This window comes from Ranitomeya imitator, chromosome 1 (genome assembly GCF_032444005.1).
Source record: "Ranitomeya imitator isolate aRanImi1 chromosome 1, aRanImi1.pri, whole genome shotgun sequence".
Classification (NCBI taxonomy): Eukaryota; Metazoa; Chordata; class Amphibia; order Anura; family Dendrobatidae; genus Ranitomeya; species Ranitomeya imitator.
The window spans coordinates 425,511,624-425,539,087 of NC_091282.1; positions in this window are offsets into that span (position 1 = coordinate 425,511,624).

Consider the following 27,464-nt stretch of genomic DNA (forward strand, 5'->3'; position numbering starts at 1 on the left):
GAGCCAAAAGTAATTGTCCCCTTGAAAGACAATTTGGAGGCAAACGTCGCAGTGTCTAGTGCACCTCCACCTACTACCACTAGACGCTGACGTTTCCTCGACCGCTGATGACATCTGGTGGCAAGATGTCCTGACTGTTGGCATACATGGCAAACCTGGAGTGCACGGGCGGTCCGGGACTTAGATCCCGCTCGTGACACCACCTTAGGTTCATGGGGCTCAGGAGCCTGGACTGGAAATTCTAAAGGTTTGGCGAAGGTGGGAGCCAGCCGAAACCTCTGCCTACACTGGGCTCGCTCTAACCTCCGCTCGTGAAAACGGAGGTCAATACGAGTAGATATAGTTATTAATTCCTCCAGTGTGGCGGGAATCTCCCTAGTGGCCAGGGCGTCCTTAACGTGGTCAGCCAGCCCCCTCCAAAATATAGGGATAAGGGCTTTATCCGACCACTCCAGCTCAGATGCTAGAGTGCGGAAGTGGACGGCAAAAAGGCTGACCAAGGACGAGCCCTGAGTCAATGCCAACAGTTGGAGCGCCGTATCATGGGTGACACGAGGTCCTAAAAAGACCTGTTTCAGAGTGCTCAGGAATAACGGAGCACTCTGCACCACAAGATCGTCACGCTCCCACAGCGGCATAGCCCACTGCTACGCCCTGTCCGACAATAAGGAAATGATAAAGCCCACCTTAGCCCGCTCTGTAGGGAAACGAGAGGCCAGAAGCTCGAGATGTATTGAGCACTGACTCACGAAACCCCTACAGGACTTACTGTCACCAGAAAATTTCTCTGGTAGCGGGAGGCGAGATAGCGTCGGTACAGGGGCAGCAGTGGACAAGGTAGCTGCAGCCACACTTGCAGCCTGAACAGCGACAGCAGTAACATCCACAGCTGAAGTTGAACGCTCTAGAGCCGCCAACCTTCCCTCCAGCTGCTGGATGTACCGCTGTAAACTCTGATCGTCCGCCATTTACTAGCCAGACCTTGGCGCTAGTATTATATTAGGACTGGCGGAACGCACCCAGAAAGATGATATAGATGCGTTCGCAGTCCGAGGTCCACCGTGCAGGTGAAAACCCGCTGCTAGTAAATTGCAGACTATATGGCGGTACACTAAAGTAAACACACGTGGGTTCAACCTCACCCAGTGTGAAGGAAGCAATCCTGTTGCGTCACAGGACCGCAGTACCGCACCTAAAGCGCGAGCAAGCAGTCAGCGTATTTAACCCCAACTGGGATTGAAGTCCGATTAGACCCTTGCTGGCACTACACCGCAACTGGGTGTGTAAGGAAACTAATTAGAAATATATAAATGCACAGGAGTGCGAGCAATGCCGCACTGACGGACGCCACCAACCACACAGGCTAGTGTATGGAAAGCGCTAGGAAAGCGCACGGCGCTGTACAGGCGAACACAGCAAGAGGACGCTGTAATGTGTGTATCGTGCAGATGGTTAGTCGGGCGCTAGATAGCTACCAACATCCACGAGCAGACAACAACTCTAGGGAGGGATATTTAGGAGCTTTCATCCATCGACATACATCCATCTACACACACACATATATAATTATGAGACAATACTAGCGCATGGCCGTGCGGTCATGCGCAGTTATATAGTTGCAGCACAGGAAGTGGCTACAGAACTTTTGCCCTTCCAAGACCTGCCAAGAGGACCAATGGGATGTGCCGCAGAGCCTGAGCACCTGACCCTCGATCTCCAACGGGAGATCTTGCCCTGGGCATGCTCAGTGTGTGCAGACAAGGACTTAGTCCCAGAGAAGTCTGCTTGCTGCTGACCAGTACTGGCTTTAATGGCAGAAGCTGGAGAAGAAGCAGTAACTCTTAGAACAGAGTGAGATTGAGCAAGACGCTGGGACCGACGTCTTTGCTGAGCAGACTCCACTGCGGCTGGAACAGAATGGGAGACCGCAGTGGAGATGGCTCGAGATTCCCCCTGTGCAGAAGCGGGAACTCGACCTCTAACACCATATTTTGCCATATCTGATGGTGGACTTGTGATTCACTATTCTGTCCTTTAGACTAGGGTTACACAATCGTATAAAAAATTGGTCTTATTTTCATCTAGAAAACTTGGATGATTTTTTTCTTACTTGTCATCTGCGCGCAGTCTGTGTGCAGTTCATATGGATTCCATTTTAATTTCATGTATTTTACCAGAAGGTCCATTTTGATGTTAGAAAATAATTGGTATGGATGTTGAGCCCCTCCTGACTAATGTGATTCTTCACTATTTACTTGGTCATTGTGGTTGCAAAGATTATGATGAATTAGAATACAGCATTAACTAATTGTAAACACATATGCACTAATATGAATGCCATTTAGTGACTTCCCATGTAATGTGTCAAAAGCTAGATCATGGGAAATAGTCGAAGTTATTCCTTCCCTTGCCTTAAATAAAGCCACACAACAAAATACAGCATTCTTAAGTCCTTATAATTGAGTGTAATGTTTTTGCAAGAGGGTAAATAGTAGAATAAGTTGAATGGTCATGCTTTACTGAAAGTCATGGGCTGAAAGTGAGATGATTCACTTAGGAATAGATTTTTTTCACTGGGCTAACAAGTAGACCTTGACAAATAAACTTTTCTCAGCGTGGCAGAGTAATTGGCAACATCCTTAATTGTGACACGTATCATGGACAATTCAAGCCATTTTATTTATTAAATGTAGCAAAGGTCCCTTGACAGACTAAATCTTTTATCAACAAAATTGATACTAAATAAGAATGAAATTGATTGTCTTTACCAGACATAGTAAAAATACAAATACACAATAAAAAAAAACAAAGGAAAAAAATGTGTTAGTGATAAACTGATGCAGTCAAAATGGCAAAATTGTACTTTTAAAACTAAAATAAATTATATTCTATTGAAGCATTTCAATATCTCCATAAAATAATTACAGGTTTATAATGAGTTATTTAATAAATCTCTTTGATAAATATGGATTGTAATGTTTACATAATATTAATGTTAAATAGAATCTCTAGTAAAACTGCAGCTTCATAAAACAATGATTCATTATGAAAGAGGTTTTTCACTATCGTAACTGCCCAAAAAGATAAAGGGAACACTTAAACAACACAATGTAATTCCAAGTCAATCACACTTCTGTGAAATCAACCTGTCCAGTTATGAAGCAACACTAATCGTGAATCAATTTCTTCTGCTATTGTGCAAATGGAACAGACAACCGGTAGAAATTATAGGCAATTAGCAAGATAACCCCTATAAAGGAGTGATTCTTCAGGGGGTACCCACAGACCATTTCTCTGTTCTCATACTTTTTGCTGTTGTTTTGGTCACTTTTGCCTAGAGGTTCAGTACAATAGTGTGAGGCAGTGTCTAGAACCCACAGAAGTTGCTCAGGTAGTGCAACTCATGGATGGATACCAATGCATGCTGTGACAAGCAGGGGAGCTGTGTCTGTCAGCACAGTGTCCAGAGCATGGAGCTGACACCAGTAGACAGGCCAGTAGATGTGGAGGGGGCTGTAGGAGGGCAACAACCCAGCAGCAAGACTACTACCTCCTCCTTTGTGCAAGGAGGAACCTGGAGGAGAAGTACCAGAGCCCTGCAAAATAACCTCCAGCAGACCACAAACATCCATGTGTCTGCTCAAACTGTCAGAAACAGACTCCATGAGGATGGTATGAGGGCCCAACATCCACAAGTGGGTGTTGTGCTTGTGCAGGGTAATTGGCATTTGCGAGAGAACACCAAGATTGGCAGATTTGACATTGGCACCCTGTGATCTTCACAGATGAGAGCAGGTTCACACTGAGCACATGTGACAGATGTGACAGAGTCTGGAGACATTGTGGAGAATGTTCTGCTACCTGCAACATCCCCCAGCATGACCAGTTTGGCAGTGGGTCAGTAATGTTGTGAGGAGGCATTTCTTTGGAGGGCTGCAAAGCCCTCCATGCGCTAGCCAGAGGTACCATGACTGCCATTATGTACTGGGATGAGATAATCAGAGCCACTGTGAGGCGATACGCAGGTGTGGTGGGCTCTGGGTTCCTTCTTATGCATGACAAAGCCAGGCCTCCTGTAGCTAATGTGTGTCAGCAGTTCCTGCATGATGAAGGCATTGATGCTATGGACTGGCCTGCCCATTCCGCAGACCTGAATCCAATTGAGCACATCTTGGACATCATGTGTCACACCATCCACCAACGTCACGTTACACCACATACTGTCCAGTAGTTGACTGATGCTTTAATCCAAGTCTAGGAGGAGATCCTTCAGGAGAACATCTGCCGCCTCATCAGGAGCATGCCCAGGCGTTGTAGGGAGGTCATACAGACACTTGGTGGCCACATACGCTACTGAGCATCATTTCCTTGTCTTGAGGCATTTCCACTAAAGTTGGATCAGCCTGTAATTTGATTTTCCACTTTGATTTTGAGTATCATTCCAAATTCAGACCTACATGGGATATTAATTTTTATTTACATAGTTCATTTTTATGGAAACAGGAACACATGGGCTACTTGCACAGTGAACAAGTCTGTATGATCATGTTCACACACCACCAAGAAACCTGAAGACACAAAAGAGAATAGTAAAACCAAAAACACTCAGTCTGAAAAAATGTTGCAGTAATCCGCAAGTGCTAGTAAAAGATGTAAAAAACAGGGTATTTGGTTGATACGTTTTTTGCAAAAAATGTATACTAAGCTGCTCTACCAATCTTCACTGTATATCCTTATCAGAGCAGTCCTAACTAATGTATGCAATCCCTATCTGATGTATTTAAAAACCTGATCATCTGTATATAACCTGTGTGAACAGGGTTCAGAGAGGAAAAAATCCATGTGTGCATACAGGGTAGAACAGCTTTTGTGCAGATAGCCCAAGAGGAGTGGTGGAACTCCCCAGTCTTGTAGACACAAGAGAACAATTATGGAAACAGGAACACATGGGCTACTTGCACAGTGAACAAGTCTGTATGATCATGTTCACACACCACCAAGAAACCTGAAGACACAAAAGAGAATAGTAAAACCAAAAACACTCAGTCTGAAAAAATGTTGCAGTAATCCGCAAGTGCTAGTAAAAGATGTAAAAAACAGGGTATTTGGTTGATACGTTTTTTGCAAAAAATGTATACTAAGCTGCTCTACCAATCTTCACGGTATACCCTTATCAGAGCAGTCCTAACTAATGTATGCAATCCCTATCTGATGTATTTAAAAATCTGATCATCTGTATATAACCTGTGTGAACAGGGTTCAGAGAGGAAAAAATCCATGTGTGCATACAGGGTAGAACAGCTTTTGTGCTGATAGCCCAAGAGGAGTGGTGGAACTCCCCAGTCTTGTAGACACAAGAGAACAATTATGGAAACAGGAACACATGGGCTACTTGCACAGTGAACAAGTCTGTATGATCATGTTCACACACCACCAAGAAACCTGAAGACACAAAAGAGAATAGTAAAACCAAAAACACTCAGTCTGAAAAAACTGGGGAGTTCCACCACTCCTCTTGGGCTATCTGCACAAAAGCTGTTCTACCCTGTATGCACACATGGATTTTTTCCTCTCTGAACCCTGTTCACACAGGTTATATACAGATGATCAGGTTTTTAAATACATCAGATAGGGATTGCATACATTAGTTAGGAGTGCTCTGATAAGGGTATACCGTGAAGATTGGTAGAGCAGCTTAGTATACATTTTTTGCAAAAAACGTATCAACCAAATACCCTGTTTTTTACATCTTTTACTAGCACTTCCGGATTACTGCAACATTTTTTCAGACTGAGTGTTTTTGGTTTTACTATTCTCTTTTGTGTCTTCATAGTTCATTTTTATGTTTTATTCTTCTCAATGCATTCCACTATGTAATGAATAAAGATTTGAAATTAGAACATTTAATTTAGTGATATCTAGGATGTGGGATTTTAGTGTTCCCTTTATTTTCTTGAGCAGTGTATATTGCAGCAAATAATTAGGCAATACAGGTTTCTCTTCCTATGGATAGCATACATCTAGTATTTGATATTTGTCAGAAGAACAATTAATTATTCAGGTCCAAAACTAGCTATAAAAAACTGTATTCATTAAGGAAATTGAGATTGTGCACTACTTTTTCATTGAAGACATCTCCTTAGGAAAGGTCATCAATGTCTGATCGGTCGGGGTCCGACACTCATTAAACCCGCTGATCAGCTATTCTCGGTGACTAAGGTAGCAGCCACCAGCTGGAGTTGCTCAATCTGTGGGGGTGCAAGGCTACAGACGCCAACCGTTCAGACATTGATAACTAATCCTAAGGAGAGGTTATCAATGAAAAAGTAGTGGACAAACTCCATTTCTTTAATGAATACAGTTTGTTATAGCTGATTTTGGATCTGGATATTTAATTGTTCAGCTGAGATATTACCATAATTAGTTAGATGTGCAATATATATTCAATTTATTTAATATCCATTGCCACTTTCAGACTGCATTAACACTGTCATATCTCCACAAGGACCTGCTTCTGCAATATCTGCTTTGGTCGCCAGGTGCCACTGTTTTCATTCTGCATTGGTGATAGAAGAGACGTTGGAACCAGAACCTCTGGATAGCACGCACTGTCCAGCCACTAAAATAAGAGTGGCTGGGACCTGCAGTGCTGTCTACTCTGACGATATGGTTTGTATGCTGTCCAGCTGGTGTCATCAGCTACTTGCTCCAGCCAATTGGAGAACACCATACCCTTACTCCTGTAAGCTGCTAGATATAGCCTTTTGATCCTCTAGCTCAGTCCTGTTAGTTTAGCTCCAGCATAGTGTACTTGTGTCTTGTTTTTTACTTGGATTGTTTTATTTTATTCTTTGGTTTTCAGATATTGTACTTTTCCTGACCTCTTGGTTCTGACCCAGATACCTTACCACTCCTGCCAGTATGCTCCAACGTACAGCAGCTTGTATCATGGCACAAGCCCAGGGGGCTACTGTTTAGGTCCAGATTCCTGTTCATGGCCTAAAAGGGAAAGTCTTGGTCAACCCCTGATATCTGATAAGCACAGTGGCTTGTGCTAAGCATATCCATGGTAGCCACTTTAGAGCTGCCAGGCGACCACTGACAGATCAACATTAGTGATGAGCGAACGTACTCGCCACTACTCATTACTCGCCTGTGTATCAGTGTACTCGGTGTACTCGTCGAGCACCGAGCATTTCCGAGATTATTTGGCGGTATCTGCTGGCTCCACCCAGCATTTTTGGTGGAATATAGAGACCCAATCACGCAGCAAGGATTGTCTGCCAGGCCATGAAACACCGCAGCCATCTTTGTTGTGGTCGTGCAGTGATTGCCTTGGCTGCACAGCATCATCACGAGTGTATGAGACCTGACGCCGCCCTGCTTGCCGCATACTGCTCCGGATTCAGCGAGAGTAGGGAGAGCTGCTGATGAGATAGGGTCAGAATCGTGGTTTTAATAGTGTAGGTCTGCAACTGTTAATTCCACAACTCTTGAGAAACCAACAGTCCTTTTTAGGGCTAATTCGTGGGCCCGAGATTGCAGCGCTAGGTAGGTAGGGCACAGCATATCCATATCAGTGTAAGGCCTGCAGGCACTATATTTGCGCACATAGCTCCCACTGCATCCCTCCCAAAGCTCTATAACTGGCTACTGCTGCTTATTTACTATACACTGAGTGCAGAATTATTAGGCAAGTTGTATTTTTATCACATGATACTTTTTATACATGTTGTCCTACTCCAAGCTGTTCAGGCTTGAGAATCAACTACCAATTACGTAAATCAGGTGATGTGCATCTCTATAATGAGGAGCTGTGTTGTCCAATGACATCAACACCCTATATAAGGTGTGCTTAATTATTAGGCAACTCCCTTTCCTTTGGCAAAATGAGTCAGACGAGAAATTTCACGGGCTCTCAAAAGTCCAAAATTGTAAGATGTCTTGCAGAGGGATGCAGCAGTCTTGAAATTGCCAAACTTTTAAAGCTTGGTCACCGAAAAATCAAGCGTTTCATGGCAAATAGCCAACAGGGTCGCAAGAAGCATATTGGGCAAAAAAGACACAAAGTAACAGCCCATGAATTGAGGAAAATCAAGTGTGAAGCTGCAAAAATCCCATTTGCCACCAGTTTTGACATATTTCAGAGCTGCAGTGTTACTGGAGTAACAAAAAGCACAAGGTGTGCGCTACTCAGAGACATGGCCATGGTAAGGAAGGCTGAAAAACTACCACCTTTGAACAAGAAACATAAGACAAAACGTCAAGACTGGGACAAGAAATATCTTAAGACTGATTTTTCAAAGGTTTTATGGACTGATGAAATGAGAGTGACTCTTGATGGATCAGAGCTATGGGCCAGAGGCTGGATCAGTAAAGGGCAGAGAACTCCACTCTGACTTAGACGCCAGCAAGGTGGAGATAGGGTACTGGTATGGGCTGATATCATCAAAGATGAATTGTGGTTGAGGATGGAGTGAAGCTCAACTCCCAGACCTACTGCCAGTTTCTGGAAGACAACTTCCTCAAGCAGTGGTACAGAAAGAAGTCGGTATCGTTCAAGAAAAACATGATTTTAATGCAGGACAATTCTCCATCACATGCCTCCAACTACTCCACAGCACGGCTGGACAGTAAAGGTCTAAAAAAAGAAGAAAAAATTATGACATGGCCCCCTTGTTCACCTGATCTGAACCCCATAGAGAATCTGTGGTCCCTCATAAAATGTAAGATCTACAGGGAGGGAAAACAGTCCACCTCTTGGAACAGCGTCTGGGAGGCTGTGGTGGCTGCTACACACAATGTTGATCGTAAACAGATCAAGCAACTGACAGAATCCATTGATGGAAGGCTCTTGAGTGTCATCATAAAGAAAGGTGGCTATATTGGTCACTAATTTTTTGGGGTTTGGTTTTTGCATGTCAGAAATTTTTTTTTCCAAATTTTGTGCAGTTATATTGGTTTAGCTGGTGAAAATAAACAAGTGAGATGGGAATATATTTGGTTTTTATTAAGTTGCCTAATAATTCTGCACAGTAATAGTTACCTGCACAAACAGATATCCTCCTAAGATAGCCAAATCTAAAAAACCCACTCCAACTTCCAAAAATATTAAGCTTTGATATTTGAGTCTTTTGGGTTGATTGAGAACATCAATAATAAAAATAATCCTGTAAAGTACAACTTGCCTAATAATTCTGCACACGGTGTATATCTAGTTGCAGTTTTCAGTTTTTTTTTCTTTTTTACAAAAATTCATCCCACAAAAAAAAAAAAACAGCCTGCTATGTCAGACTGAGTCTTGGGACATCTGTAGAAAAATAATAGTTTGTCAGGCATCCATAGCATAGTTGTGTGTGCTAGCCTTGTTCTACTATTTTTTTTTTATATAAATTCACCCAAAAGCCAAAAAAAAAAATAGTACAGTCTGTTATGTCAGGCTGAGTCCTGGTGTTTTTTTTTTTTTTTTTTAAATCATATTTCTGCATTAGCATAGTTCTGTGTGGTAGCCCTGTGCCACTTTTTTTTTTTTGTTTTAAATTCACCAAAAAACAAAAAAGGTCTCATATATCGTCATGCTCCAAGTTTAGGCATTTTAGGCTGGTTTTCCACTCTTTTTGCTTTCTGTGACTCTACTTACATACAGCACAATTTTGCAGGCCACCCAAAAAATACAGGCCATATATTTGGCAGTGTGATATTTCTGTGACAGGCCTCAAATAGCTGCGTGCTCCAAGTTTGGGCATTGTAGGCCGGTTTCCAACTTTTTTTTCTGTCTGTTACTCTACTTATATACAGTGCTATTTTGCATTACAAAAATACAGGCCACATATTTGGCAGTGGCGTATTTCCTTGACAGGCCTCATATATCTGTGTGCTTCAAGTTTGGGCATTATATGCTGGTTTACCACATATTTGCTGTCTGTTGCGCTACTTATATACAGCATTATTTTGCATTAAAGAAATACAGGCAACATATTTGGCAGTGTGGTATTTCCGTGACAGGCCTCATATAGCTGTGTGCTCCAAGTTTGGGCATTGTAGGCCGGTTTCCCTATTTTTTTCTCTCTGTTACTCTACTTATATACAGCACTATTTTATTTGCATTTAAAAAAATACAGGCTACATATTTGGCAGTGTGGTATTTCCGTGACAGACCTCACATATCTGTGTGCTCCAAGTTTGGGCATTGTAGGCCGGTTTCCCACTTTTTTGCTGTCTTTTACTCTACTTATATAAAGCACTATTTTGCATTAAAAAATACAGGCCACATATTTGGCAGTATGGTATTTCCATGACAGGCCTCAAATATCTGCGTGCTTCAAGTTTGGCGTTTTAGGCTGGTTTTACACTGTTTTGGTGTCTGTTACTCTACTTATCTACAACACTATTTTGCATTAAAAATAAACAGGCCACATATTTGGCAGTGTGATATTTCCGTGTCAGGCCCCATATATCTGCATGCTTCAAGTTTGGGAATTGCAGGCCGGTTTCCCACTTTTTTTGCTGTCTGTTATTCTGCTAATATACAGCACTATTTTGCATTACAAAAAATACCGGCCACATATTTGGCAATGTGGTATTTCCATGATAGGCCTCATTTATCTGCGTGCTCCAAGTTTGGGCATTTTAGGCCAGCTTTACACTGTTTTGGCATCTGTTACTCTACTTATCTACAACACTATTTTGCATTAAAAAAACAGGCCACATATTTATCAGTGTGATATTTCCGTGACAGGTCCCATATGTCTGCGTGCTCCAAGTTTGGGCATGGCAGGCCGGTTTCCCACTTTTTTGCTGTCTGTTACTCTACTTATATACAGCACTATTTTGCATTACAAAAAATACAGGCCACATATTTGGCAGTGTGGTATTTCCGTGATAGGCCTCATATATCTGCGTGCTCCAAGTTTGGGCATTTTAGGCCAGTTTTCCACTGTTTTTGCTGCCTGTTACTCTACTTATATACAGCGCTATTTTGCATTTAAAAAATTCTACAAAACACCCCAAAAATTTTTACGACAGTCTGTTATGTCAGACTGAGGCCTGTTGTAAATTTCATAATTCTGTCTGCTAGCCTTGTTCTTTTTTTTTTCTAAATGATACAGAACCCTAAAAAAACTTAATACAGTCTGTTATGTCAGGATGAGTTCTGTTGTATCAGGTTTAGAAAAATCTTATTTCAGCAAGGCATATATAGCATAGTTATGTGTGCTAGCCTTGTGCCACTCTTTTTTGGGGGTTTAAAATTCAGCAAAAAGCTCCCAAAAATGTAATACAGTCTGTTATGTCCGGCTGAGGCCTGGTGCTTGTGTTTGAAAAATCATAGGTTTTCAGGCATACTGATCAGATATCATTTAGCTCCAAATAAATACATTTGTGCTGAGCTTTAAAAAAAGTGCAGTAGTCCATTTAAAATGGGCAAGGCAAGGGATGGGGAAGTGGACATGATGCTGATGGTGCATGCAAAGGATGAGGCGGTGGCCAAGGTGAAAGTGGGCCACAACAAAGACCCACATCTTCTCGCTCGACCTTCTTGTCCCAGTTTCTAGGGGACTGCAGCACACCGCTATTGAAGCCAGAGCAGTGTGAAACAGTTGTTGGTTGGATAGCGGATAATGCTTCCAGTGAATAAGCCACTGCAACCACCACCATGTCATCCACACGGTCAAAATATAAATGAAAAGAAGGACAGCGCCACACCAGGAAGTGAAGAAGCAGCTCACATTTAATTCTGCCTTCTGCGGCAACGTTTCGTTCCGAGGACCTTTGTCAAGGTCCTCAGACCAAAACGTTGCCGCAAAAGGCAGAATTAAATGTGAGCTGCTTCTTCACTTCCTGGTGTGGCGCTGTCCTTCTTTTCATTTATATTTGGACTCTTTTTCTGGGATGGATTCCCTGGTGAGGACGTGCGCCCTGATGTCCATAGAGACGGTACTGTTGTAGGGTGCGGCCAGACGCAATCTTTTTTGATCCACATGGTCAAGTCTGAGTAGCCATGAGTGTGGCCCAGATATTCCTCACCCCGATCCTCCTTCCTCCCACCATGTCAAGTGCCCTGAGCCAACTGATCCCACACTTTGACACTGTGAAGAGCTGTTCAATTTTCCATTTCAAAATTCCATACTCTCGTCCGGTCAACATGAAGTGGGGCCAGATGTGATTGCATGTAGTGATGCCCAAAGCTTTGACCTGCCACGGTCATACGAAGGCGATGGTGGGAAAGTGTTACAAGAGGTGGATGATGATGAGACACAATTGCCAGAAAGTCAGGAGAAGGAGCAGGGTGCGGATGTGGAAGACAAGATGGTGGATGACATAGTGACTGACCCAACCTGGCAGAAGGACATGCATAGCGAGGGCAGCAGCACACATGGGGAAGGAGGAATATCCCCCCAACAGGCAGGAAAAAGCAGTGTGGTGGCCACAGTCAGAAGTCGAGCATCCGTTTCCCGTAACACCAACATGAGGGAAGTTGCCATTCCAACTGTTAGATCTTGCCGAGTATGGTTATTTTTTTAAGACTCTGCCAATAACCCCAAACAGGCCATTTGCTTCAACTGACATGCCTGCATCAGCAGGGGTAGCAAAACAACCAGCCTGACCACCACCAGCATGATCAAGCACATCGCAGCAAAGCAACCGACTTTGTGGGCCGAACCACAGGCTCCAGGAACACTGTCTGCCCGTGGCACCACTGCTTCTTCCACTGTTTTGCGTAGAAGGCGAAGCCAATTACCAGTACACCATGCATGTGAAGATTCCTCTAGCCCTCCACCTGTTGTTGCCCACAGTCAATCAGCACCATCATCAAGCCCGTCCACGTCCTTGTCCCAGCACAGCCTTCAGTTGTCTATACCCCAGTCATTGGAATGCAATTGTAAATACCCAGCCAACGCCCCACAGGCCACAGTCCTAAATTCTAAAATTTCTATTCTGCTTGCACTCAAATGTTGCCTTTTAGGCTCGTTGAGACAGAAGCTTTCTGCAACCTGATAGCAGCAGCCGTTTCAAGTTACTCGGTCCCCAGTCACCACCATTTCTCCCGGTGTGCCATACGGGCATTACACCAGCACATGTCCCACAACATTACCCCTGCCCTCAACAATGTTGTTACTGGAAAAGTCCACCTAACCACGGACACATGGACAAGAGCCTGTGGGCAGGGATGATACATCTCACTGATGGCACACTGGGTTAACATAGTGGAAGCCGGGACCCAGTTGGACCTTGGGATGGAACACATCATCTCCATGCCGAGGATTGCTGGCCCTACGTCAATCAGCGTTGACCCCACAGTCTACAGCTCCTGCACCTCCTTCTCCTCTTCATCCTCCATCTCTGAAATCAACACATCAATCAGAAGCTGTAAACACTGCATCACTGCCTCATCCAAGCGGCAACAGGCTGTGCTGAAGCTATTCTGCATAGGTGACAAACTGCACAATGCAGAAGAGTTGTGGAAAGCACTGATAGAGCATTCAGATATTTGGATGACACCGCTGAACCTACAGCCAGGCATGGTCGTGTGTGACAATGGCCAGAACCTGGTGGTGGCTCTGAGGCAAGGTGAACTCACACACGTACCTTGCCTGCCCCATGTGCTTAACCTCGTGGGTCAACGTTTTCTGAAAAGCTACCCGGAGCTGCCAGATCTGCCAGTGAAAGCACGCCATTAGTCTGCCCATTTTAGGAAGCTAGCTACAGCTTCTGCCGCCCTTGCCGTGCTTCAGCAGCGTTTGCAGCTTCGAGCTCACCGACTGGTGTGTGATGTCCCCACGCGCTGGAATTCTATGCTGCATGTGTTGGAAAGGATTTGTGAGCAGAGGAGGGCAGTTGCTGACTACCAACATCAACAAGGCTGTGGATATTCAGTTCAGACTCCACACATAAGACCTCAGGATTGGGGCAGTGTTCTAAGTTTTGGAGGATGGTACATATGTCTGACACATATGTACCATCCTCCAAAACTTAGAACACTGCCCCAAGATGCTGAGCGATGATGATGCCATAATTAGCATCACCATCCCGCTTCCCAGCATTCTGAAAACCTCTCTGCTCACAATTAAAGAGGATGCATTGCAGGCAGAGCACGAGGACAAGGAGCAAGGAACCATACAGGGGGATTTCACTCAGCCCAGCCTCATGTCTTCTCAATGCAGATTGGTAGGCAATGAGGAGCGAGAGAAGGAGGAAGAACAGGAGCTACGTTCATGCGCTATAGATGGTACTAGAAACACAGCTGTCATACCATCTGTTCAGCAGGGATGAACTGAGGACAGGGAGGAGGAGGATGAGGAGGACAGCATGGTCAGCCATCCTGTTGGTGAGGACACGGAAATCTTGCCTGTTAGCAGTATGGCACGCATGGCTGACTTTATGTTGTGCTGCATTTCACGTGACCCTCGCGCTATAAAAATTTTGGGTGACACTCATTACTGGTTGTGACACTTGATCCATGCTACAAGGAGAACTTTCAATCTCTTCTGCCAGAGGCAGAGAGGTGTACTAAATTGTTGCAGTACCAGAGGGCCCTTGCAGCAGAATTACTGAGAAAATTCCCATGTGAGAACACTGCAGCAGACGTCAGAGTTTGTTGTACCACCAAGGAGTCCAAACGAGAGAGACAGAAGTACAATCCAGCTCACGCAGGGGAACAATGACAAAGTTCTGGGAGAGTTTTCTAAGACCCTCTGACAGCACAGAGGCAAGGGGTGCTGTCACAAGAAGTGCAATGTTTGGGAAGATGGTGAGGGTGTACCTTGCAGATCATACAAACGCCCTCGGTGATCCCTGTGTGCCTTTTAATTATTGGGTATCCAAGCTGGACACGTGGCATGAACTGGCTCTCTACGCGTTGGAGGTCCTGGCCTGCCGTGCTGCTAGTGTTCTGTCAGAGCGGGTTTATAGTGCAGCTGGTGGAATTATAACAGATAAGCGCATCCGCCTATCAACTCAAAATGCTGACAGGCTGACTCTTATAAAAATGAACATGGGCTGGATTGGGAAAGACTTCTGTACACCACCAAGTGAAAACAGTGAAACATAACCTCAAATACATTCTCTGCTTTGGGGAGGTTTATTCTCATGCACCTCTTCACAACCACACATGGGTATACGCTTCCAGATTTGGTCTGTTTGTTCTTATCCTCCTCTTATCCTCATCCTCATCATCCAGAACAACTAGATGGCCAGGATGAATGTGCTCTGTACTGTTATAGGCCAGTGAATTTTGGGTAAGGGGGCTGTGATGGCACTATTTTATTTATTTTAAAAAGACCCCCATTGAGGAATTGTTTGTCAGCTCATGCCCTCCATTACAAGTCTCAAAGAAACCCATAATTTGGGCCTACTTCTTAACTCTGTCTCCTGCATTGTCTCTTCCTTACCTGCCACTAGATCACCAGGGTGAACATGATTTGTACTGTTATAGGACACAGAATTTTGATGGCAATAGTATATTTTTAAAAAAGGTACCCCCCATTGGTTAAACCACATCCTTGTTGGCAAAGACTTCATAACATTTGTGTACCTTAAAGAGCTCCCTTGAAAAGTTCCTTTTTGTGTTGCCTGGCTGCTCACATTGGACGCAATACTCTTCATTAGGGTTGAGCGACCTTGACATTTTTAGAGTCGAGCCGTGTTTCGCGAAACCCGACTATCTTAAAAGTCGAGTCGAGTGGAATCGGCCGATTATCGCGAAAAGTCGGGGATCGACCGAAACACGAAACCCAATGCAAGTCAATGGGGGAGCATAGTCGGCAGTGAGTGGAGGCCAGGAAAACACCAACACTGCCCATTTTAATGGCAAAAACATCCATTCTTGTTACAGAAGCTTGTCAATCGTAATTTAGCTTATAATAATTGGAAGGCATTTGAAATTGGGGGTCATTTGGCTAAAGTTGTGGGGGTAGGGCTGGTTCAAGTAATTAGTGGGCCCAGTAAATCTGGACCACGTCACGGCAGTGGAGCAGGGAGAGGTAAGTATTTCAACTTTGCAAGTGCTGTGATCCTGAGCAAGCAGGGGGGCCCACTCGTTGGCATTGGCACTGGCACAAGGCCCCTCAAAGTACAGCGGTGTGTTTGCACGGCGGGGGCGCCTCCCACCGGCAGCAACACTTTTGCGTACTATGAGAGGCCCTGTGCCAGTGACGTCGCCAACTAGTATTCCTCCCCCCACCTGATGAAGGAACCTGCACTTTCATCTGCACCTTCCTCTTTGTCCCCGTGTAAGGTGGTATGGTATGCGGGAAGAGGAACCTGACTTTCAGCAGGGTCACAATCTTGCTGTGTAGCGTGCACGGGGAATGTTGCGTTATGGGTCAATGTACCAGCAGACTCATCTATCACTGGCTGGGCAATGGGCAGGATGAGTAGGAAACACAGATATAGGCCCAAAGAATAAAGTGGGCTAAATGCAGTTCAAAATTGGTAACACAGGACTAACCAGGGGGCATTGCAGTGGAGGACAACTGGAATGAGAGGCTGACACAGAGAGTAGGCCCAAATCAGTAAGTAGTTGAAATGCAGTTCAAAATTGGCAACAGTAGTAAACAGGCGGCACAGCTTTGTTCAGTGGAGGAGAACAGCAAGGAGTGGCAGACACCGATAGTAGGCCCCAACCCAACTAGTAGGCCAAATGTAGTCTAACATTAACAACTACTTAACGAGAGCCTGAAAATGGAATTTCAGGACAGGAAACCAGGAGAACAGCAAGGAGCGGCAGACACTGTTAGTAGGCCCCAAACCAACTAGTACGCCAAATGCAGTTGTTCCATTTAACAACTATTTAACAAGAGCCTGAAGATAGAAGCTCAGGAAAGGCAACCTGGAGAACACCTTGGAGCGGAGGACACCATCTCTACAACCCAGACCCAACTTGTAGGCCTAATGCAGTGCAGTTTTCAACAACTACTAAACGAGAGTAGGAAGATCGAAGCAATGTGGACGAAACCTGGGGAACACCTTGGAGTGGGACACACCGTCTCTACACCCCATACCCAATTTGTAGGCCTAATGCAGTGTAGTTTGCAACAACTACTAAACGAGAGTAGGAAGATCGAAGCAATGTGGACGAAACCTGGGGAACACCTTGGAGTGGGACACACCGTCTCTACACCCCATACCCAATTTGTAGGCCTAATGCAGTGTAGTTTGCAACAACTACTAAACGAGAGTAGGAAGATCGAAGCAATGGCGAGGAAACCTGGGGAACACCTTGGAGTGGGACACACCGTCTCTACACCCCATACCCAATTTGTAGGCCTAATGCAGTTTAGTTTGCAACAACTACTAAACGAGAGTCGGATGACCGAAGCAATGGCGAGGAAACCTGGGGAACACCTTGGAGTGGGACACACCGTCTCTACACCCCATACCCAATTTGTAGGCCTAATGCAGTTTAGTTTGCAACAACTACTAAACGAGAGTCGGAAGACCGAAGCAATGGCGAGGAAACCTGGGGAACACCTTGGAGTGGGACACACCGTCTCTACACCCCATACCCAATTTGTAGGCCTAATGCAGTTTAGTTTGCAACAACTACTAAACGAGAGTCGGAAGACTGAAGCAATGGCGAGGAAACCTGGGGAACACCTTGGAGTGGGACACACCATCTCTACACCCCATACCCAATTTGTAGGCCTAATGCAGTGTAGTTTGCAACAACTACTAAACGAGAGTAGGAAGATCGAAGCAATGTGGACGAAACCTGGGGAACACCTTGGAGTGTAACACACCGTCTCTCTACACCCCATACCCAATTTGTAGGCCTAATGCAGTGTAGTTTGCAACAACTACTAAACGAGAGTAGGAAGATCGAAGCAATGGAGCAGGAAACCTGGGGCACACCTTGGGGCGGCAGACACCGTTAGTAGGCCCTACCAAAGTAGTAGCCCCAATGCAGTTTTTAAATTCCTAGAGGCTGAAAACAAGACTATTGACGCTCCGCTTTTTTCAAAGGAGGACAGCTGTATTGAGTGGCGCCGACAGACACAGGTAGTAGGCCTTAAACCAAAAATGTGGCTCACTGCATTTTAAAAAAGGTTACAGGGGTACACAGGCAGCATTGCTCTGGGCAGTGGAGGACAATTTCAATAGTGGACCGCAGACAGACTTTGTACGCCTACTATTAAAAAAAGGATGCTCTATGCAATTAAAAATAGGTTCCAGGGGTCCACGGGCAGCAGTGGTGTGGTCAGTGGACGAGTATTGGAAGGAGGGACCGCAGACAGGCGTAGTAGGCCTAACATAGCAAAATTAGGTTGTAGGCACTTTAAAATTGGTTCCAGGGGTACACGTGCAGCAGTGGTGTGGTCAGCGGAGGACAATTTGAATTAGGGACTGCAGACAGACTTTGTAGGCTGTCCCCTGTGGACCATGCATCCAACACATTAACCCAGTGCGCCGTAATGGACACGTAACTTTTTGTGGACATGCCTACTGGTCCATGCGTCTCTTGTCAGGTGCACCTTTCTACTGTTTGATTGCCTGAGTGCTATGACAATGCAGACTTTTTCATGCCGGTGGAGGGCTGGGATGGCTTTTCTCGCAAAAGAAATGTCGACTGGGTAGCTTGAACCGTGGTACAGCGTTGCTCATCTGGGCTTTCTAAATATAAAACAAAGAAAAAAAGGAGGCTCCATGCACTTTCAGCTGGGTTCCAGGGGTACACGGCCAGCATTGGTCTGGTCAGTGGAGAACTATTGGAAGGAAGGACCGCAAACAGGCTTCGAAGGCCTAACATAATAAAATTGGGCTGTAGGCACTTTTAAATAGCTTCCAGGGGTACACGGGCAGCAGTGGTCTGGTCAGTGGAGGAGTAGTAGAAAGAACGGACCGCAGACAGGCTTCGAAGGCCTAACATAATAAAATATGGCTGTGGGCACTTTAACATTGGTTCCAGGGGTACACGGGCAGCAGTAGACTGGTCAGTGGAGGCCTAGTGGAAGGAGGGACCGCAGACAGGCTTCGAAGGCCTAACATAATAAAATTGGGCTGTAGGCACTTTATAATTGGTTCCAGGGGTACACGGGCAGCAGTAGACAGGTCAGTGGAGGCCTAGTGGAAGGAGGGACCGCAGACAGGCTTTGAAGGCCTAACGTAATAAAATATGGCTGTAGGCACTTTAGAATTGGTTCCAGGAGTGCACGGGCAGCAGTAGACTGGTCAGTGGAGGCCTAGTGGAAGGAGGGACTGCAGACAGACTTCGAAGGCCTAACATAAAAAAATTGGGCTGTAGGCACTTTTAAATAGCTTCCAGGGGTACACGGGCAGCAGTGGTCTGGTCAGTGGAGGAGTAGTAGAAAGAAGGGACCGCAGACAGGCTTCGAAGGCCTAACATAAACAAATTGGGCTGTAGGCACTTTTAAATAGGTTCCAGGGGTACACGGGCAGCAGTGGTCTGGTGAGTGGAGGAGTAGTAGAAAGAACGGACCACAGACAGGCTTCGAAGGCCTAACAAAATAAAATTGGGCTGTAGGCACTTTATAATTGGTTCCAGGGGTACACGGGCAGCAGTAGACAGGTCAGTGGAGGCCTAGTGGAAGGAGGGACCGCAGACAGGCTTCGAAGGCCTAACATAATAAAATATGGCTGTAGGCACTTTAGAATTGGTTCCAGGAGTGCACGGGCAGCAGTGGACTGGTCAGTGGAGGCCTAGTGGAAGGAGGGACCGCAGACAGGCTTCGAAGGCCTAACATAAAAAAATTGGGCTGTAGGCACTTTTAAATAGGTTCCAGGGGTACACGGGCAGCAGTGGTCTGGTCAGTGGAGGAGTAGTAGAAAGAAGGGACCGCAGACAGGCTTCGAAGGCCTAACATAAAAAAATTGGGCTGTAGGCACTTTATAATTGGTTCCAGGGGGACACGGGCAGCAGTAGACAGGTCAGTGGAGGCCTAGTGGAAGGAGGGACCGCAGACAGGCTTCGAAGGCCTAACATAATAAAATTGGGCTGTAGGCACTTTGAATTCTCTTGCAGGGGTACACAGGCAGTGGGCACCATTGGTGTTGTCAGCGGCGGCCGATTGTAATGAGTGTCTGCCAGTTAGTAGTCCCAAAAAATCAATACATGTTAATGTCTCGCATTACAACAAAAAGAAAAACCAAAAGGGTGCAATCATTAGGTACAGGTTTGGGCTCCTCTGGGTAGTTTCAGACCTAGTAATTTTGCACAAAGTATTTACTTGGGTAAATATAGGACACTGCCCCTGACTATGTTAAGTACCATCATACATGTCAACACAATGGTATTGTCAGTGGCAGTAATTTACGGATGTCAGCGCATAGACTAGACATAGGTGTAACTGTGAGAGATAATTGTGCAAGTGGTAGAGCAATGTTTGAGCTGGGGGTGGGTGAACTCTCTTGTGGCCGGCGGTACATGCCCAGGGCCCCTCATGTTACAACAGTGTGTCTGACGTTGGGCGCGCACCACCACCGCCAGAGACACTTTATTGTACTATGAGGGACCCAGTGGCAGTGCCGTAGACCAAAAGCGGGCACACCCACCTCTTCAGACAAACAGCACTCTCACGGGTGCTTGCGCCAAGTGGCGATACCACGGCCCCGTGTGGGGAGTTTGGCCATTTAGGGAGGTGTAAACATGTCGTATGCTGGACAATCAGCTGCTGCAAATTATGAGATTGGTTAAGTTATTCAGAGTAGTCCACAGGCAATACCTTTTCATAGGAAAGCTAGGTGTCGGCCGGGCAAGGTGGGGCAAAAGAAATCGAAATCCAGTTGTGGTTCATTTTAATGAAGGTTAGATCATCAACATTTTGGGTGGCCAGACGAGTCCTTTTTTTGGTTAATATTGAACCTGCAGCACTGAATACTCTTTCTGATAGGACACTAGCTGCCGGGCAAGCAAGCTCCTGCAATGCATATTCTGCCAATTCTGGCCAGGTGTCTAATTTGGATGCCCAGTAATCAAATGGGAATGACGGTTGAGGTAGAACATCGATAAGTGATGAAAAATAGTTAGTAACCATACTGGACAAATGTTGTCTCCTGTCACTTTGAATTGATGCAGCAGTACCTGTCCTGTCTGCGGTCATAGCAAAATCACTCCACAACCTGGTCAGAAAACCCCTCTGTCCAACGCCACTTCGGATTTCTGCACCTCTAACACTTCTGTTCTGCTGCCCCCTGCTGCTCGTATGAGAACGATCACGGGCGCTGTGTGCTGGGAATGCCTGAAGCAAACGGTCAACAAGAGTTGATTGTTTGGTTGCTAATATTAGTTCCAAGTTCTCATGTGGCATTATATTTTGCAATTTGCCTTTATAGCGAGGATCAAGGAGGCAGGCCAACCAGTAATCGTCATCGTTCATCATTTTAGTAATGCGTGTGTCCCTTTTGAGGATACGTAAGGCATAATCCGCCATGTGGGCCAAAGTTCCAGTTCTCAAATCTGCGGTTGGGCTGGGTTAAGGGGCAGTTTCAGGCAAATCTACGTCACTTGTGTCCCTCAAAAAACCAGAACCCGGCCTTGCCACGCCACCAATTTCCAGTGGCCCCAGAAAAGCTTCCTCATTAAAAATATACTCATCCCCATCATCCTCCTCGTCCTCCACCTCTTCGCCCGCTACCTCGTCCTGTACACTGCCCTGACCAGACAATGGCTGACTGTCATCAAGGCTTTCCTGTTCCTCTGCTGCAGACGCCTGATTTTTTATGTGCGTCAAACTTTGCATCAGCAGACGCATTAGGGGGATGCTCATGCTTATTATGGCGTTGTCTGCACTAACCAGCCATGTGCATTCCTCAAAACACTGAAGGACTTGACACATGTCTTGTATCTTCGACCAATGCGCACCTGACAACTCAATGTCTGCCATCCTACTGCCTGCCCGTGTATGCGTATCCTCCCACAAAAACATTACAGCCCACCTCTGTTCGCACAGTCTCTGAAGCATGTGCAGTGTTGAGTTCCACCTTATTGCAACGTCTATGATTAGGCGATGCTGGGGAAGGTTCAAAGACCGCTGATAGGTCTGCAAACGGCTGGAGTGTACGGGCGAACGGCGGATATTTGAGCAAAGTCCGCGCACTTTGAGGAGCAGGTCGGATAACCCTGGATAAGTTTTCAGGAAGCACTGCACCACCAGGTTTAAGGTGTGAGCCAGGCAAGGAATGTGTTTCAGTTGGGAAAGGGAGATGGCAGCCATGAAATTCCTTCCGTTATCACTCACTACCTTGCCTGCCTCAAGATCTACTGTGCCCAGCCACGACTGCGTTTCTTTCTGCAAGAACTCGGACAGAACTTCCGCGGTGTGTCTGTTGTCGCCCAAACACTTCATAGCCAATACAGCCTGCTGACGCTTGCCAGTAGCTGTCCCATAATGGGACAACTGGTGTGCAACAGTGGCAGCTGCGGATGGAGTGATTGGGCGACTGCGATCTGAGGACGAGCTCTCGTTTCTGCAGGAGGACGAGGAGGAGGAGGAGGGGCTGCGAACGCCTACAGCCAACTGTTTCCTAGACCGTGGACTAGGCAGAACTGTCCCGAAATTGCTGTCCCCTGTGGACCCTGCATCCACCACATTCACCCAGTGTGCCGTGATGGACACGTAACGTCCCTGGCCATGCCTACTGGTCCATGCATCTGTTGTCAGGTGCACCTTTGTACTCACAGATTGCCTGAGTGCATGGACGATGTGCTCTTTAACATGCTGGTGGAGGGCTAGGATGGCTTTTCTCGAAAAGAAGTGTCAACTGGGTAGCTCGTAGCGTGGTACAGCGTAGTCCATCAGGGCTTTGAAAGCTTCACTTTCAACTAACCGGTAGGGCATCATCTCTAACGAGATTAGTCTAGCTATGTGGGCGTTCAAACCCTGTGTACGCGGATGCGAGGATAAGTACTTCCTTTTTCTAACCAGAGTCTCATGTAGGGTGAGCTGGACTGGAGAGCTGGAGATTGTGGAGCTAGCGGGTGTGCCGGTGGACATGGCAGACTGAGATACGATTGGAGACGGTATTGTTTCCGCCTGTGCCCTAGATGCAGTATTTCCTACTACGAAACTGGTGATTCCCTGACCCTGACTGCTTTGGCCTGGCAAAGAAACCTGCACAGATACTGCAGGTGGTGCGGAAAATGGTGGCCTTACAGTGACGGCAGGGATGTAGCGTTGGTGAGTAGCTTCATTGGCCGAGGGTGCTACAACCTTAAGGGACGTTTGGTAGTTAGTCCAGGCTTGCAAATGCATGGTGGTTAAATGTCTATGCATGTAACTTGTATTCAGACTTTTCAGATTCTGACCTCTGCTTAAGGTAGTTGAACATTTTTGACAATTGGATGTTGTTTAAAAAAATGCCAGACTGCACTCTTTCGAGCCTCGGATCCCTTTTCAGGCATTGCAGACTGAGCTTTAATCGGATGGACACGCAGTTTTTGGCTTTGCCACGCGTTTTGTCCCATCTACGGGCCCGGCAGATGGAACCTGTTGCGATGTTGATGCCTGCTGCGGCCCCTCCTCCTCCGCTTCAGAACTACTGTCGCCTGCACCCTGTTCCCCCAATGGCTGCCAATCGGGGTCAACAACTGGGTCATCTATAACCTCCTCTTCTAGCTCGTGCGCAACTTCGTCTGTGTCACCGTGTAAGTCGGTGGTAGAGCGTTCGTGACGGGGCAACATAGTCTCATCAGGGTCTGATTCTGGATCTGTACCCTGCGAGGGCAATGTTGTGGTCTGAGTCAAAGGACCAGCATAGTAGTCTGTCATGATCCCAATGGCAGGGGATCACAAAAAGGACAAGCACAGATACAAACAAGCTCTAGGGCGATGGAACCTGAGCTGACCGCGACCCTGAACCTAACACACAAATAAAAGTAGCCGGGGAACGTGCCTACGATGATCCTAGACGTCTCGCTCCAGCCGAAGATCTAACTTCCCCTATCAGAAGAAACACAGACCTCTCTTGCCTCCAGAGAAATACCCCACAGCAAATAGCAGCCCCCCACATATAATGACGGTGAAATGAGAGGAAAGCACATACGTAGTATGAAAACAGTTTCAGCAAAATGAGGCCCGCTAAAGCTAGATAGCAGAGGATACAAAAGTGAACTGCGCGGTCAGCGAAAAACCCTTCAAAAAACCATCCTGAAATTACTTGAACTCATGTGCCAACTCATGGTACATGAAAAGCAATTTCAGCCCACTAGAGCAACCAGCAGCAGAAAATCACATATCTGCAGGCTGGACTAAAAACCAAATTAAGCAAAACACAAAACAGGAAAATCCAAACTTAGCTTGTCCAGAAGGTTCTAGGAGCAGGGAGCAGAGGTAACAAGACACACTGGATACATTGATAACCGGCGAGGAAATGCCAGCAAAGCCAGGTTAAATAGGAAACTCCCATATGCTGATGGAACAGGTGGAACCCAGAAACCCAGGAAAGACAAGTCACCCAGTACCATCAGTAACCACCAGAGGGAGCCCAAAAACAGAACTCACAACAGTACCCCCCCCTTGAGGAGGGGTCACCGAACCCTCACGAGAACCACCAGGGCGACCAGGATGAGCCCTATGAAAAGCGCGAACCAAATCATCAGCATGAACATCCGAGGCAACCACCCAAGAATTATCCTCCTGACCATAACCCTTCCACTTGACCAAATACTGGAGTTTCCGTCTGGAAACACGAGAATCCAAGATCTTCTCCACAACATACTCCAATTCTCCCTCCACCAGCACTGGAGCAGGAGACTCAAGAGAAGGAACAACAGGTACCTCATACTTCCGCAACAACGACCGATGAAACACATTATGAATAGCAAACGATGCCGGGAGATCCAAACGAAACGACACAGGGTTAAGAATTTCCAAGATCCTATAGGGACCGATGAACCGAGGCTTGAACTTAGGAGAAGAGACCTTCATAGGAACAAAACGAGAAGACAACCACACCAAGTCACCAACAAGAAGTCGAGGACCCACGCGGCGACGGCGATTAGCAAACTGCTGAGCCTTCTCCTGGGACAACTTCAAATTGTCCACCACATGACTCCAAATCCGATGCAACCTATCCACCACCATGTCCACTCCAGGACAATCAGAAGGTTCCACCTGACCAGAGGAAAAACGAGGATGAAACCCCGAATTACAAAAGAAAGGAGAAGCCAAGGTAGCAGAACTAGCCCGATTATTAAGCGCAAACTCGGCCAGCGGCAAAAAGGTAACCCAGTCATCCTGATCAGCAGAAACAAAACACCTTAAATAAGTTTCCAAGGTCTGATTAGTTCGTTCAGTCTGGCCATTCGTCTGAGGATGGAATGCAGACGAAAAGGACAAATCAATGCCCATCTTAGCACAGAAAGTCCGCCAAAATCTAGACACAAACTGGGATCCCCTGTCAGAAACGATGTTCTCAGGAATCCCATGCAAACGAACCACATTCTGAAAAAACAGAGGGACCAACTCAGAGGAGGAAGGCAACTTAGGCAAGGGTACCAGATGAACCATTTTAGAAAAGCGATCACACACAACCCAGATGACGGACATTTTTTGAGAGACAGGGAGATCCGAAATAAAGTCCATGGAAATGTGCGTCCAAGGCCTCTTCGGGATAGGCAAAGGTGACAACAATCCACTGGCCCGAGAACAGCAAGGCTTAGCCCGAGCACAAACCTCACAAGACTGCACAAAAGAACGCACATCCCTCGACAAGGAAGGCCACCAAAAAGACCTGGCCACCAAGTCTCTAGTACCAAATATTCCAGGATGACCTGCCAACGCAGAAGAATGGACCTCGGAGATGACTCTACTGGTCCAATTATCCGGAACAAACAGTCTCTCAGGCGGACAACGATCAGGTTTAGCCACCTGAAACTCCTGCAAAGCACGTCGCAAGTCTGGGGAGACAGCAGACAAAATCACCCCATCCCTAAGGATACCAGAGGGCTCAGAATTTCCAAGGGAGTCAGGCACAAAACTCCTAGAAAGAGCATCCGCCTTCACATTCTTTGAACCTGGCAGGTATGAAACCACAAAATTGAAACGAGAGAAAAACAGTGACCAACGAGCCTGTCTAGGATTCAGACGCCTGGCAGACTCAAGGTAAATCAAATTTTTGTGATCAGTCAAGACCACCACACGATGTCTAGCACCCTCTAGCCAATGACGCCACTCCTCAAATGCCCACTTCATGGCCAAAAGTTCCCGATTACCAACATCATAATTCCGCTCAGCCGGCGAAAACTTTCTAGAAAAAAACGCGCATGGCTTCATCACTGAGCCATCGGAGCTTCTCTGTGACAAAACCGCCCCCGCTCCAATCTCGGAAGCATCAACCTCAACCTGAAAAGGGAGCGAAACATCTGGCTGACGCAACACAGGAGCAGAAGAAAACCGGCGCTTAAGTTCCTGAAAGGCCTCCACAGCCGCAGGAGACCAATTAGCAACATCAGCACCCTTCTTAGTCAAATCCGTCAAAGGCTTAACAACACTAGAAAAATTAGTTATAAAACGACGATAGAAATTAGCAAAGCCCAAGAACTTCTGTAGACTCTTAAGAGATGTAGGCTGCGTCCAGTCACAAATAGCCTGAACCTTGACGGGATCCATCTCAATAGTAGAAGGGGAAAAAATATACCCCAAGAAAGAAATCTTCTGGACTCCAAAGAGACACTTTGAGCCTTTTACAAACAAGGAATTGGCCCGCAGGACCTGAAACACCTTCCTGACCTGCTGAACATGAGACTCCCAGTCATCAGAAAAAACCAAAATATCATCCAAATACACAATCATAAATTTATCCAGATATTCACGGAAAATATCGTGCATAAAGGACTGGAAGACTGAAGGAGCATTAGAAAGTCCAAAAGGCATTACCAAATACTCAAAATGGCCCTCAGGCGTATTAAATGCGGTTTTCCACTCATCACCTTGCTTTATTCGTATAAGATTATACGCACCCCGAAGATCAATCTTAGTGAACCATTTAGCCCCCTTAATGCGAGCAAACAAATCAGTCAACAATGGCAAAGGATACTGATATTTTACGGTAATCTTATTCAAAAGACGATAATCTATACAAGGCCTCAAGGAACCATCTTTCTTGGCCACGAAAAAAAAACCTGCTCCCAAAGGGGACAAAGATGGACGGATATGTCCCTTTTCCAAGGACTCCTTAACATAATCCCGCATAGCAGTATGCTCTGGCACTGACAGATTGAACAAACGACCTTTAGGAAATTTACTGCCCGGAATTAAATTTATAGCACAATCGCAATCCCTGTGAGGAGGAAGCGAACTGAGCTTAGGCTCCTCAAAAACATCCCGATAGTCAGACAAAAACACAGGAATCTCAGAAGGAGTAGATGAAGCGATAGAAATCGGAGGTGCATCATCATGAACCCCCTGACAACCCCAGCTTAACACAGACACTGATTTCCAGTCAAGGACTGGATTATGAGTTTGTAACCATGGCAGACCAAGTACTAGAACATCATGCAAATTATACAG